Source organism: Carya illinoinensis, chromosome 9 (genome assembly GCF_018687715.1).
Source record: "Carya illinoinensis cultivar Pawnee chromosome 9, C.illinoinensisPawnee_v1, whole genome shotgun sequence".
In the NCBI taxonomy this organism is placed as follows: Eukaryota; Viridiplantae; Streptophyta; class Magnoliopsida; order Fagales; family Juglandaceae; genus Carya; species Carya illinoinensis.
Genome location: NC_056760.1, coordinates 24936031 through 24949173, shown reverse-complemented (window position 1 = coordinate 24949173; position 13143 = coordinate 24936031). Strand labels below are relative to the sequence as shown.

Here is a 13143-nt window from a genome sequence, read left to right as displayed (position 1 = left end):
CAGAATGGTCAACACAAAAGGTTGTAATGTGGCTTGGTTTTGGGGTTATATGAAAAAAAAAGGATGAAAGGGATTCAAAAACTTCCAAGTACATACAAATGGAATTTTATTAAATATCTCAATAGACCACACTTCTCACTTAATATACTCTCCAACTTTTCAGATCATCAAATAATAATGCTTTTCCTTCTTCTTCCTTTTTTTTTCAACAATTTGATGGATAAACACATGCCACTTTTGTATTCTTTCCATCTATACCAACTTTTTTTTTTTTTTTTTTTTTTTTTTTTTTTTTTTTTTTTTATGGAGCTCACTCAATTGAACACTTTGCAACTTGTACTCTTCTCTTTTTTTCCGTCGTTTTCTTCTTCTCTTTTTTTTTTAATTGAAAATGATAAAATTAAAGAAAGAAAATACAAATTCCACACCTAGTATACACTTGAAAGTAAAAAGGGTAAGAAAATCTGTGTATAAGTTATACTCCAATGTGGAGAGGCATGGATGATATGGGCATATGAAAAGAAAAAACCACAAGTGTTTTATTGGCTCAAAGTTGGCTACTAGGGGTCTGTGATGGAAATGATAGCTTGAAAGGCTCAAACATTAATCCTAAGTTGACCTTCGTCATATCCTAAGTATATCCATTGTACCGCAAACCATGTAATGATATTCTCAAAAGAAGTGTCCAATTCAACAGATCAATGAACATTTATCACAATTTATTACATTTGTATGCTCTCAATCCTCTCCAAACTCACATGAAAACTTAAGCAAAAGAGTTCTCTAGCTACATGTGTCAAACCACCATCTTACCACAAAACTTAGATAAGTGCATTAAAGATTCTGTGAATGTTTCAGCTAAAAATGATCTGGTGGGTTTGGTGAATTCACGAAGATGGCTATAAATGAGAATGAGTACACATATGAAAATGATGCACGTGTGATGCAAATTAAAAAAAATTGACACATGAAAATATGCCACAGATTTCCAACAAGCATTTTAAAAACTGAATTTGCACCACCACCCCTCAACTTAAATGAAACATTGTCCTCAATGTTTAAGAATCAAAATTGAATGGGGAGTAACTGAAAATGGTAGAATACACCTGATGAGTGACGTGGGTAGCTCCCTAAACACCAAAAATGGTAATCTGAAATGACGAAATGAAACTATCCTGCAATCAAAAACAAAGAAAACAACAGCAAACAAAAAGGAAATGAAAGAAAATAAGAAAAAACAAAAACAAAACAAAGCGAAACAAAATAAATAAAGAAACACATACCTTGGTGGTGTGGTCAAGGTTGATAGATTGGATCCACAAGTGGAATGTCTTCCACTTCCAAAACTTGCCTATCAATTAATATTTTAAGGCGTTGACCATTTACTTTAAAGATCCGACCATTCTTAGGATCTTCTATTTCTACCGCCCCATTTACAAAAACATTCTTTACTAAAAAGGGGCCAGTCCACCTAGACCAAAGTTTTCCTGGGTGCTTATGGAGTCTAGAATCATATAAAAACACTCGATCATTAAGCTTAAACGTTTTTCTCAAAATATTTTTATCATGAAACGCTTTCATTTTAGCCTTATTGATTCTAGAGCTCTCATAAGCATCATTTCTCAACTCCTTTAACTCGGTCAACTGAAATTTTCTAAGCTTACCTGCTTCTCCCATATCAAAATTGAAATGCTTGATGGCCCAATAAGCTCGATGCTCGAGCTCCACAGGTAAGTGGCAAGGCTTCCCAAGAACAAGCCTATAAGGTGACATACCTAAGGGAGTTTTGAAAGCTGTACGATAGGCCCAAAGCGCATCAACTAGTCTTAAAGACCAATCTTTGCGATCTGGATTGACCGTTTTTTCTAAAATTTGCTTAATTTCTCTGTTTGCAAGTTCTACCTGTCCACTTGTCTGGGGGTGGTAGGGAATAGAGATCTTATGTACCACCCCATATTTTTTCATCAAAGCCTCAAAAGAACAGTTGCAAAAATGTGTACCCCGATCACTAATGATAGCACGTGGTGTACCAAATCGAGATAACACATTCTCTGTGAGAAATTTGATTACCGTCCTATTGTCATTGCTCCTGCAAGCTGCTGCCTCTACCCATTTTGACACATAATCTACTGCCACAATAATATATTGATATCCAAAAGAAGGAGGAAATGGTCCCATAAAATCAATGCCCCAACAATAAAAAATTTCAATCACTAAAATTGGGTTTAAGGGCATCATATTACGACGGGATATAACTCCTAACTTTTGACACTTTTCACATGAGCGACAATAGATGTTTGCATCCTTAAATATGGTGGGCCAATAAAATCCACACTGCAGAATTTTTGCAACAGTTTTCTTCATTGAAAAGTGGCCCCCACAAGCTAGAGAGTGACAAAATTCCAAGATGCTAGCAATCTCTTCATCAGGGATGCAACGCTTTAAAATTTGGTCAAGGCAATATTTGAAAAGAAAAGGATCATCCCAATAGAAATTATGTACCTCAGTTATGAACTTCCTCTTGTCCTAAGCGCTCCAATCCACCGGTATCTCACCTGCAGCTAAATAATTCACAATATGAGCAAACCATGGTAGAGAAGTAATAGATAGTAAATGCTCATCGGGAAAATCATCCCTAATTGGCAGGTGGTCAGAGGTGTCCTCAAATGTGAGCCTCGAGAGATGGTCAGCCACTACGTTCTCCACTCCTTTCTTGTCTTTGATGGTGATGTCAAATTCCTGCAAAAGTAAAATCCATCGTATTAATCGTGTCTTAGCATCCTTCTTTGTAAGAAGGTACTTAAGGGCTGCATAATCCGTAAAAATAATAATAAGAGAACCAATCACGTAAGCATGAAACTTATCCAAAGCAAACACTACAGCTAGCAACTCTTTTTCAGTGGTGGAGTAATTCATCTGAGCACTATTTAGAGTTCTACTAGCATAATAAATGACAAAAGACTTTCCCTCCCTTCGCTGTCCAAGTACAGCACCTACAGCAAAATCACTTGCATCACACATAATCTCAAAAGGTAAAGTCCAATCAGGTGGCTGCATTATGGGTGCTGAGATAAGCTTGCCAATTAGCATTTTAAAAGCCTCTTGACAATCTTGTGTCCACTCAAATGGGGCATCTTTAGCTAGGAGGTCACATAGTGGTCTAGATATGGTGGAAAAATTCTGTATGAACCTCCTATAAAAGCCTGCATGACCAAGAAAGGATCTCACGTCTTTTACTGTCCTAGGTGTAGGCAACTTAGAGATTAATTCAATCTTAAATTGATCTACCTCTATCCCCCTAGAAGAAATAATATGCCCTAACACAATACCTGAAGGTACCATAAAGTGGCATTTTTCCCAATTCAAAACCAATTCCTTCTCCTCACAGCGAGTCAACACCCTCTCTAAATTCAATAAGCATGCATCAAAAGTAGATCCAAAAACAGTCAAGTCATCCATAAAAACTTCCATGCAATTTTCAACCATGTCACTAAAAATGCTCATCATGCAACGTTGAAAAGTAGCAGGTGCATTACACAATCCAAATGGCATTCTACGAAAAGCATAAGTACCGAAAGGACAAGTGAAACTGGTTTTATCCTAGTCTTCTAATGCAATTTCAATTTGATAATAACCAGAATAACCATCCAAGAAACAATAGAAAGGATGACCAGTCACACGCTCAAGAATTTGATCAATAAAAGGGAGAGGAAAATGGTCTTTCCGAGTGGCAGCATTCAATTTTCTATAATCAATGCACATCCACCATCCAGTCACAAGTTTTGTAGGGACTAGCTCTCCCAGGTCATTCTTCACCACAGTAACACTTGACTCTTAGGAACAACCTGTATAGGACTTACCCATTTACTATCAGCAATAGGATATATGATTCCTGCATCTAATAGTTTCAACACTTCATTTTTCACCACTTCTTTCATAGTAGGATTAAGCCTACGCTGGGGGTCTCTACGAGGGCTAGTTCCTTCCTCCAAATTAATTTTATGAGAATAGACCAGGGGACTAATACCTTTTATATCAGCAATGCTCCAACCTAAGGCTGACTTATGCTCACTTAGGATCCGAATTAATTTCTCACCTTGAGACTCAGACAATTCAGATGAGATAATAACATGAAAAGTATCACCTGGACCAAGGAAAACATGCTTTAAACCCTTAGAGAAAAATCCCTTGGGTGCTTCCACACTTGAAGGAATTTGCTTTTCCTCTCTCTCAGGCAACTCTTCAAACTTCGGTTGCCAGGCCCGAGTGCCATAATCCTGAGTTCTATCAAAGATAGCACAAATATCAACTACATCAGATGGATTACTGATAGAATCAAACTCTGAATTAACAAGAAAATACTCAAGGGGGTCAAAATCATGAGCTATAGAAACTCCCTTTTCTATGAGTGAGTCAATCATGTATGTCTGGTGGCTCTCGTCATCATCTTCTGGCTGTCTTGCAATATGGAAGATATTCACCTCGAGAGTCATGTTTCCAAAAGAAAGCTTCATGAGCCCATTCCTACAATTAATAAGAGCATTAGCAGTGGCAAGGAAAGGCCTACCTAAAATCACAGGAATTTTAGAAGTAGTATCAACAACAGAGCTGGTGTCAAGGATTAGGAAATCAACAGGATAATAAAATTTATCAATTTGAATTAGAACATCCTCTACCACACCCCGGGGTACTTTGACTGAACGGTCAGCCAATTGTAATATCACAGTGGTTGGTTTGATTTCTCCCAACCCCAACTGCAAATAAATAGAATATGGCATTAGATTCATGCTAGCTCCTAAATCTAGCAAAGTTTGTCCAAACTCATAATTTCCAATGCTGCATGCAATGGTTGGGCAACCAGGATCCTTGTACTTGGGAGGAATCCGCTGCTCAATTAGAGCACTAACTTGCTCTATCAGAAATGCTGTCTTCTTAACATGGTGCTTCCTCTTGACTGTACACAAATCTTTAAGAACTTTTGCGTAAGTAGGAACTTGTTTAATAACATGCAAAAGAGGGAGGTTAATTTTTACCTGCTTGAGATTCTCCAAGATTTCATTGTTAGGATCCAAAGTTCGCTTATTCAGTTTTAAAGCTTGAGGAAATGGTACCTTAACTGGGCTCTTTATTACCTCGGCTTCTTTGGGCAGCTCGGCACCACTATTGCTTTGATCCTCTTCCACATCCTCTGATTTGTTCGTTGTTGGGATGTGTAATGACTTACTACTTCATGTCACAATGGCATTCACATCCTTCAAATTCTCTTGTGCTATGTGTTGACCATGGGGTACGGATTGAGTTTGAGAAGGAAACTTACCTCGCTCATTCATACTCAAGGAGCTCATCAATTTGGACACTTGGCTTTTTATCTCCTTATTTTCTTCAACAAGCTGCGTAATCAAAGATTCAAACTTTTGGTTAGTCTTACCTTGTGCCTCAATAAAAGCATGTAAAGTATCTTCTAAGGGGCTCCTAGAAGATGAAGGTGCATGATATGGTGTAGGATATGATCTAGGGGGTTGTGCAGGCGGCTGGTTTTCAGACTTCCAGCTAAAATTGGGGTGATTACGCCACCTCGGATTATAGGTGTCAGAGAAATATGTAAAATGCTTCTTATACATACCTAAGGCATTACATTGTTCCTCATACATTCCTCTCATCTCAGCCAATGTGGGACACTCTTGGGCAAAGTGATCTACCCCACCACACACAAAACATGGTCCAAAAGACTCTGCATGATTAGCCACGTGTGTTGGCTTTAAGTCCTTAGTCTTCAACGCCTCTAGCTCTCTAGTGAGCATCTCAACCTTAGCTTTTAGGTTATCTTCTTCCCTGAGATGGTAAATTCCACCACCATTTAGTTTTCCTGCAGGTCGTGACCTATTTGTGCTCTCAGTAGCACTAGGTCCAGTCCAAATGTGAGCTTTTTCAACAAGCTCATTGAGGTATTCTATGGCCTCATCAGGATCTTTCTGTAAAAACTCACCATTACACATCATCTCCACAAATTGACGCTCTCTAGGTGTAAGTCCCTCATAAAAATAGCTCATTAAGCGCCAATTCTCATATCCATGGTGAGGACACATACTTAATAGCTCCTTAAATCTCTCCCAAGACTGATACAAAGTCTCACTATCCTTTTGTACAAAGGTGGAGATTTGCCTTTTTAAAGCATTGGTCTTATGTTGGGGAAAGTATTTATTAAAGAAGACCTAAGTCATCTCATTCCATGACCCAATAGATCGTGGTCTCAATGAGTATAGCCAACTCTTAGCTCTATCTTTCAAAGAGAAAGGAAAGAACTTAAGTCTCACAATGTCATCAGTTGCATTTTGACTATGAAAAGTCGCAACTACTTCCTCAAACTCCCTAATGTGCACATATGGATTTTCATTTTCCAAGCCATGAAAAGTAGAGAGTAACTGTATCATCCCTGTTTTAAAATCTAATTGGCGAATATTAGCTGGAAACATGATGCATGATGGTGTGGCTGTGCATGTAGGGTGGAGGTAATCCTGAAGGGTCCTAGTGGGTTGATCTTCGTGTTCACTCATTTTCTCAGAATTAGAAGAATTATCAAACAAATGATCAGAAAAATTAAACTCTGACTCTAACACAGGTCTACAAGCAAACCGACCCAAAGCGTCTCTATACCTGTGCATGCAAGGTAGAGAAAAACCCAACACTAAAAAAAACTACAAAAAAAAAAGAAAATTAAAAAAAGATGCAGCAAGCTAAAATAGGGAACGAAGTTACCGCTTTTACAAACTGTTGAAAAGAAAAACTATCTCATAATTCTTCTACCGTCTCCCCGGCAACGGCGTCAAAATTTGATTACGCCCAAAGAATAACGCGGTAGTTGTAGCACAGTTTTGAGGTGTCGATTCCACAGGGAGAGAAATTAAAAGAATAGCAATAGGAACAAAGAAACTAAAGAAAAAATATTAAATAAGTAATAGAGAACAAAAATTAATTTTAAATGTAAATTCAAGTGAAGCAAAGTGATTAACAGAAAAAGTACTCAAATTTGACAAACAGTAGAGCGTCAGGAATCCCTTGCACAAATCTGGTATTTTAATTATTCTTAATTTATTGGATAACTCAATTAAAAATTCAATTCCCGCAATTCCCAATCGGAAAGTATAGATTTATAAACCAGACTTAAATCAAATGTAACCCTTTGAAAAAACATTCACCACTTTTAAAAAACGTGAATTACTACCCCTATTGATAAAATCTAATTACGACAATATACTCAGGAAGCGATATTGCAGCAAAAAACTAAATCAATATAGATAAATAATTGATCCAAACATAATCAAAGAACTAATCCATTCAATAGAAAAAGCATGACTGAATCCATAAACACAATAAATTCTATGATTATTCGGAGAAGAAAACATCAACGATGAATTGAGAATGATAAAACAAAAGAGTTTTAGCAATTGAAAATCAAATACATGAATTAACAATAAATTAGAAATACCATCTAATGTGCAAGTTCATCCCTAACCCTACTTGAGAATTTAGTTACCCATAAATATAATGGACAATAAAAATTTTCAGAGAAAACTGAAGCGAACGGTGGCCATGGAAGTGATTTTCTCCTCTCTTCAGATCTGCCTCTTGTGCCTCCTCCTCCTCTCCATTTCGTGCTAATGATATGCTTATATAGGGTAAGAAAGAAACCCTAATGTCCTCTTGATTTCTGCATAAAAAAATCGCCTAAATTTTATGACTTATCTTGGCAGCCATGTACAGCCTTTAGGAATTCGAATTTGGAAATTTTTATTAGAGACAAAGTTATAGCCATTTACGATAGCTTTCCAATGCATTAAGAATCGCATCAATCAGATATATGAGTAAAAAGATACAGTCAAAAGACTAAAGTATATCCAGACTGTCTCCTAGCGAATTTCAGACTTGGACTTATTGTGGTTTCATTTTGTGATTTTTTTTCTTTTTCTTTTCTTCCAAATTGCTCTCAAACCCCATGAATGTCCTCCTTTGAATTTGACTGGTCTTGACTTGCTCTTTTATAAACTTTGAAATTAGACATAAAAAAACTGCTTAGGAGTATCCCAACGTAAATAGAAATTCAATTTAAGAATACACATTAATTCCTATGATTTCTATTCACATTTTAGCATTTTAGTCCAATAATAAGGTATATAGAGTGCACTTTCGCACACTCATCAGATATATATAATAGATATGCCACTTTTGTATTTTGTTTAACCACTAAAAATTAGGAGTGCACAAGAATCGGTTGAACCGACCGTGAATCGATCAGACCGACCGCCAGAGCATTGAACCGATCAAAATCGGTTAGTGGGCAAGAGGAATTGAGAGAAAACTAACATCGGCAATTCCACGCTGATTTGAACCCCTGAGAAACCGCTGAACCGACTAATTCGATCTATTTATATATTTTTTTAGAATATATGTATATGAAATGGCGCCGTTTCGCTTATTTAAGTGAAATGGCTTCGTTTTAGGTCTGGGATGTTAAAAAAAATATAATAGAACAAATGGCGTCGTTTCAAAATGAATTAATAACCCCCCCGCCCCTCTTCTTATTCTCTGCGTTGTCTTCTTCCTCTCTGCAACTTTCTTCTTCTTCCATAGTAGACGACGACACGATATTTCTTCATTCTTTCTCAATTCCTTCTTCTTTACAGAAGACATCGATGGTAGATTGAAGACAGCACCAACGCAAGTTGAGACCGATATAATCTATTTTCTCTCCCCAAACCCACGGTTTCGACCTGTTTAATAGACTCATGGCAGACGTCGGTGGTGTCTTGGTTTGGCGTCGAAACCGACGCCGACATCAGTGTATAGCCCTACTAAAAATCTTAAACTCATATTAGATTAGCCATTTTACTATTTATAATAATAAAATATTATTTTTATTTTTATTCTTTTTATCTACCTTGTTAATGCATATTTTTTTAAAAATATTTATTTTCCATTTTCATAATTTCTAACTATACAAGTAAAAAAGTATTTGTATTTAAATATAAATTTTGTGAACCATATGGGAGAAAGACCCTTTTTTTTTTCCCTTTTTGATAGGAATATCTGATCTCCATTTCATTAAACCAAGGAAGAAATATAAGAAGGAATCTCCTCCAATGTTAAATAAGATCAGAAAAGGAAAGAGAGTCTTTTGCTAACAAGTTAGCCCTAGAGTTGCAATTTATTCTAACATGAGAAACCTCCCACTTGGCAAAATTTTGAATTAACTGTTTAGATTCATACATAAACATACTAGCACTATTCTAGCATTCTTTTATCACTTCTGAGAGCCTTAGTAACTTGTAGTGAATCCCATTCAAGGATAACCTGTAGTAGGCCAAAGTCTAACCCAAATTTCACTGCTTGTAATGCACCAAATGCCTCAATAAGTAAGGGATTAGGGAAAAGATGTTTGATTGTTCTCATAGTGGAAATAACTTGGCTTGCATTGTCCCTAACAACCACTCCTACTCCAATTAAACCTTACACCTTGTCTATTGCCCCATCCCAATTCAACTTAAACCAGTTCAAAGGGGGAGCCTACCATGTGTCTGCTAAGGTGCACATTTTACTGGTTCTAAGGGCTCTTCTTGTATCCTCCTTTGCTAGCAACTCAAGAGTGACTCTGGCCTCCTTAATAAGAACATGAGAATGAGCAAACTATTCTTTAAAGATGAAATAGATTTTCCTCCACCAAATTTTCCTAGCCACAACTGCAAATTCTTGTATAACCTGAGTGCTCATTGTCCTTAATAAGGCATCCAGGAGCTGCAACATAGATAGCTGAGGTAGGTAGCATTTTTGTAGACTTTTTTAGCAAGCACTCCATTCATCCCTAGCAGAATCACACCTCTATAGTGCATGCACTGTGTCTTCTGCTTCCAATATGTAAATGGGACAGAGGAAATGCTCAACAATTCTATTCTTGAAAAGGTTGGATTGGATTGGGAGGGACGAGGCAAGCTCTCCATAAGAAAACCTTGTCTCCAAGTGACACTTGGATCTACCAAAGTTGTAGCCATACTTCTCTGGATGAGTTCCTGCTCGAGGCTTGACCCTTCTCTGGCAAGATCCTTGTATTTTCCATGTGATAAGCACTTCTAACATAGAAGGTGCCATCTTTGGATCCTTGCCAAATAATTATATCCCTACTGTTGAGACTACTTATAGGAGTTTTCAAGATAATATCAGCTTCTCTTGGGTCAAAAACCTCATTCACAATGTTAGAATGCCACTGCTTTGATACAGGGTCTATCAAGTTTGAGACAGTGGCATTATTGTCCAGTACCTTGACAGTGCTTAGGATTTTGCTAGGAGTAGGATGTGCAATCTATTTATCCTTCTAAATGTGGATATCACTACCATTCCCAACCCTTTAATAAGTACCTACCTTAACAAGAGGTCTAGCTGAAAGGAAGCTCCTCTAGATAAAAGATGGCTTGGATCCCAATTTTGCTTGCTGAAAGTTGGATCTTGGGTAGTATTTGGCTTTCATTACTTTGGCTACAAGGGATTCAGGGTGTTGGATGAGTCTCCAGCACTATTTGGCAAGCATGGCTTTGTTGAAAGCCTTGAGATCCCTGAAACCCATACCTCCTTCTAATTTAGACTTCCCCATCTATTTCTAAGAAATCCAATGGATCCTATGCTCTCTGTCTTGCTGCCCCCATCAGAAGTTGTAAATGACACTATGTCTTTGAGGAGAGAGTAAGACAGCTTGAATACACTCATGGTATAGGTGGGAAGGGCTTGGATCACAACTTTGATGTAGATTTCCTTCCCTGCCTATGACAACATATTCACTTTATGATTGCTTATTCTCATTCTTACACTGTCTAGAATGCCTTTGAAGGATTTGCATCGATCCCTTCCAACAACAGAGGGCAACCCAAGGTATTTTTCATAGGACATAGCAGACCCCATCCCAGTAATGGAAAGGATGTACTATTGAGCAACCTGAGCTATATTCTTACTGAACATAATTGAAGTTTTCACAAGCTTAAGCCTTTGTCCCGAGGCTAACTCATACACTCTCAATAGACTAAATATGCTACTCCATTCAAAGGCATTAGCCTTACAAAAGAGAAGGTTGTCATTAGCAAAGAATATGTGAGAAATTCTGAATTGGCCTTTAGCAATTAGAACACCATGAATCAAACCATTAGCTTCAGCTTGACTGATCAAGTTGCTAAGTGCTTTAGCACACAAAATAAAAAGATAAGGTGAGATTGGATCACCTTGTCTTATACCTCTAGTTGGATGGAAGGATTCTTGAGGTATGCCATTCATTAGAATTTCATAGGAGACTGTCTCAATGCACTGCATAATTAGTTCCACCCATTGGCTTCAGAATCCCCTCTTGTATAGCACAGCTCTGAGAAAGCTCCACTTAATTCAATCATAGGTCTTGCTCATGTTAAGCTTCAATGCCACGTAACCCTCCTTACTTATCATTTTACATTTCATAGTATGTAAGGCCTTGAAAGCCACTATAACATTATCAAAGATAAGTCTGTTAGGAACAAATGCAGATTGAGTGCATGAAATGATTTGAGGCAACAGTTTCTTTAACATGTTGGCCATTACTTTAGTGACCAGCTTGCAGAGCACCTTACAAAGGGAGATGGGTCTAAACCCAGTCACTTTAGAAAGGGTCTTTTTTTGTGAATTAGGGTGATGAGATGTTGTTAATCTCTGCAATGCTACCATTAGAATTTAGCACCAATAAAATTGCTTCACAAACCTGTGCTCCAATGATAGGCCAATGTGTTTGGTAAAAGGCTGTAGAGAAGCCTTCTGGTCCTGGGGAGCTTAGTCCATTCATTTGAAAAAGTGCATCCTCAACTTCCTGCTGTGTGTAGGGTCTTGTGAGTAGTTCATTCTGAGCTTCTATGACTTGAGGCTCCAGTGAAGCTAAGCACTCTGAGATATTGTCTAATTCTGAGGTGGTAAACAAATCTTTGTAGTAGCCTTGGAAGAGTGCACTAATTCCCTCTTTATACTTCCTAACCATCTCCATCAACCAATTTGTTAATCAAGTTGGTTTTCCTCCTTTGAGAAACAAATTGGTGGAAAAACTTTATGTTTCTGTCCCCCTTCCTCAACCACTTTTGTTTTGCTCTCTGCTTACACTTGAGATTATCTTTTTCAAGTAATTTGTTCACTGTTCTTTACACTTACTTAATTGCATCATTGAGGTGGCCTCTATTACCTTTTTTTAGATCAGTTAAAAGAGCTAATTGAGCAATCATTTCTTATTGTGTCTTGCCAGAAACCACCTTTCTCCACTACATTAGTTTCCGTTTGCAAATAGTAATCCCTCATTTGCATAGCTCAATTTGTTTTCTACGAGTCTAGGATGATGCCAAGCTTCCTCCACCACCTTATAGCACTCCTCTCTTAGTGCCCAACTTGCCTCAAATCTATAAGGCTTTTCATTCTTGGACAAGCAAGGTTGGCTCCTATCTAGAGTGACAAGAATTGGATAGTGATTAGAACTCAATGCAGGAAGAATGAACACCCACGAGTTAGGGTAGGATTCAGACCATATAGCATTGCAGAGGGCTCGTTAAGCCTCTCTTTAGTAAATGCCCCCCAGTGGTTCAAAAAGCCACAATTTGGTTGTGGGATCTCAGAGGGCCCCCACACTTCTCTCCAAATCTGAGCACCTCATTAAAATCCCCTACACACATCCACCATTTATGATCCAGTGGCTTGAGAGTTTATAATAACTGCAAGCTTTCCTTTCTCTTAGCTATAATGGGGCAACCATCAAAGCCTGTAAGTAGCCACTCCATGCCTTCCTTGACCACCTTAATAATTAGAGATATGTGGTTTTGGGTATAGGAGTGAACAACTATTTCAAATTCCTCCTTCTAGAGAAATGCAATCCCTCCACTAAGGGCTTTACAGTCTATAACAAAATGTTTTCAAAATTCAATCTCTCTTTTTATGGTTTCAATTTATACCATTTGCACTTTGTTTTCATTAAGAAAACAAAAGATGTGAGCTTTTTTTTACACCATTTGACATAGGTCATGAACTGTCTTGGGGCTATAGTTCTAGCTTATGCCACTCATTTGGCTTGGTGGGGCTGTTCAACAACCTCCACCATGTCTGCAT

General features: G+C 37.7%; 1 non-coding gene across 1 annotated transcript; it reads left to right on the top strand.

The window, feature by feature from the left end:
- Positions 1-6066: 6066 nt before the first annotated feature.
- LOC122277856 lies at positions 6067-6174 on the top strand. Its single transcript, XR_006229165.1, has one exon. It is a non-coding gene; the product is annotated as a small nucleolar RNA R71 (small nucleolar RNA).
- The last annotated feature ends 6969 nt before the right edge of the window (positions 6175-13143 follow it).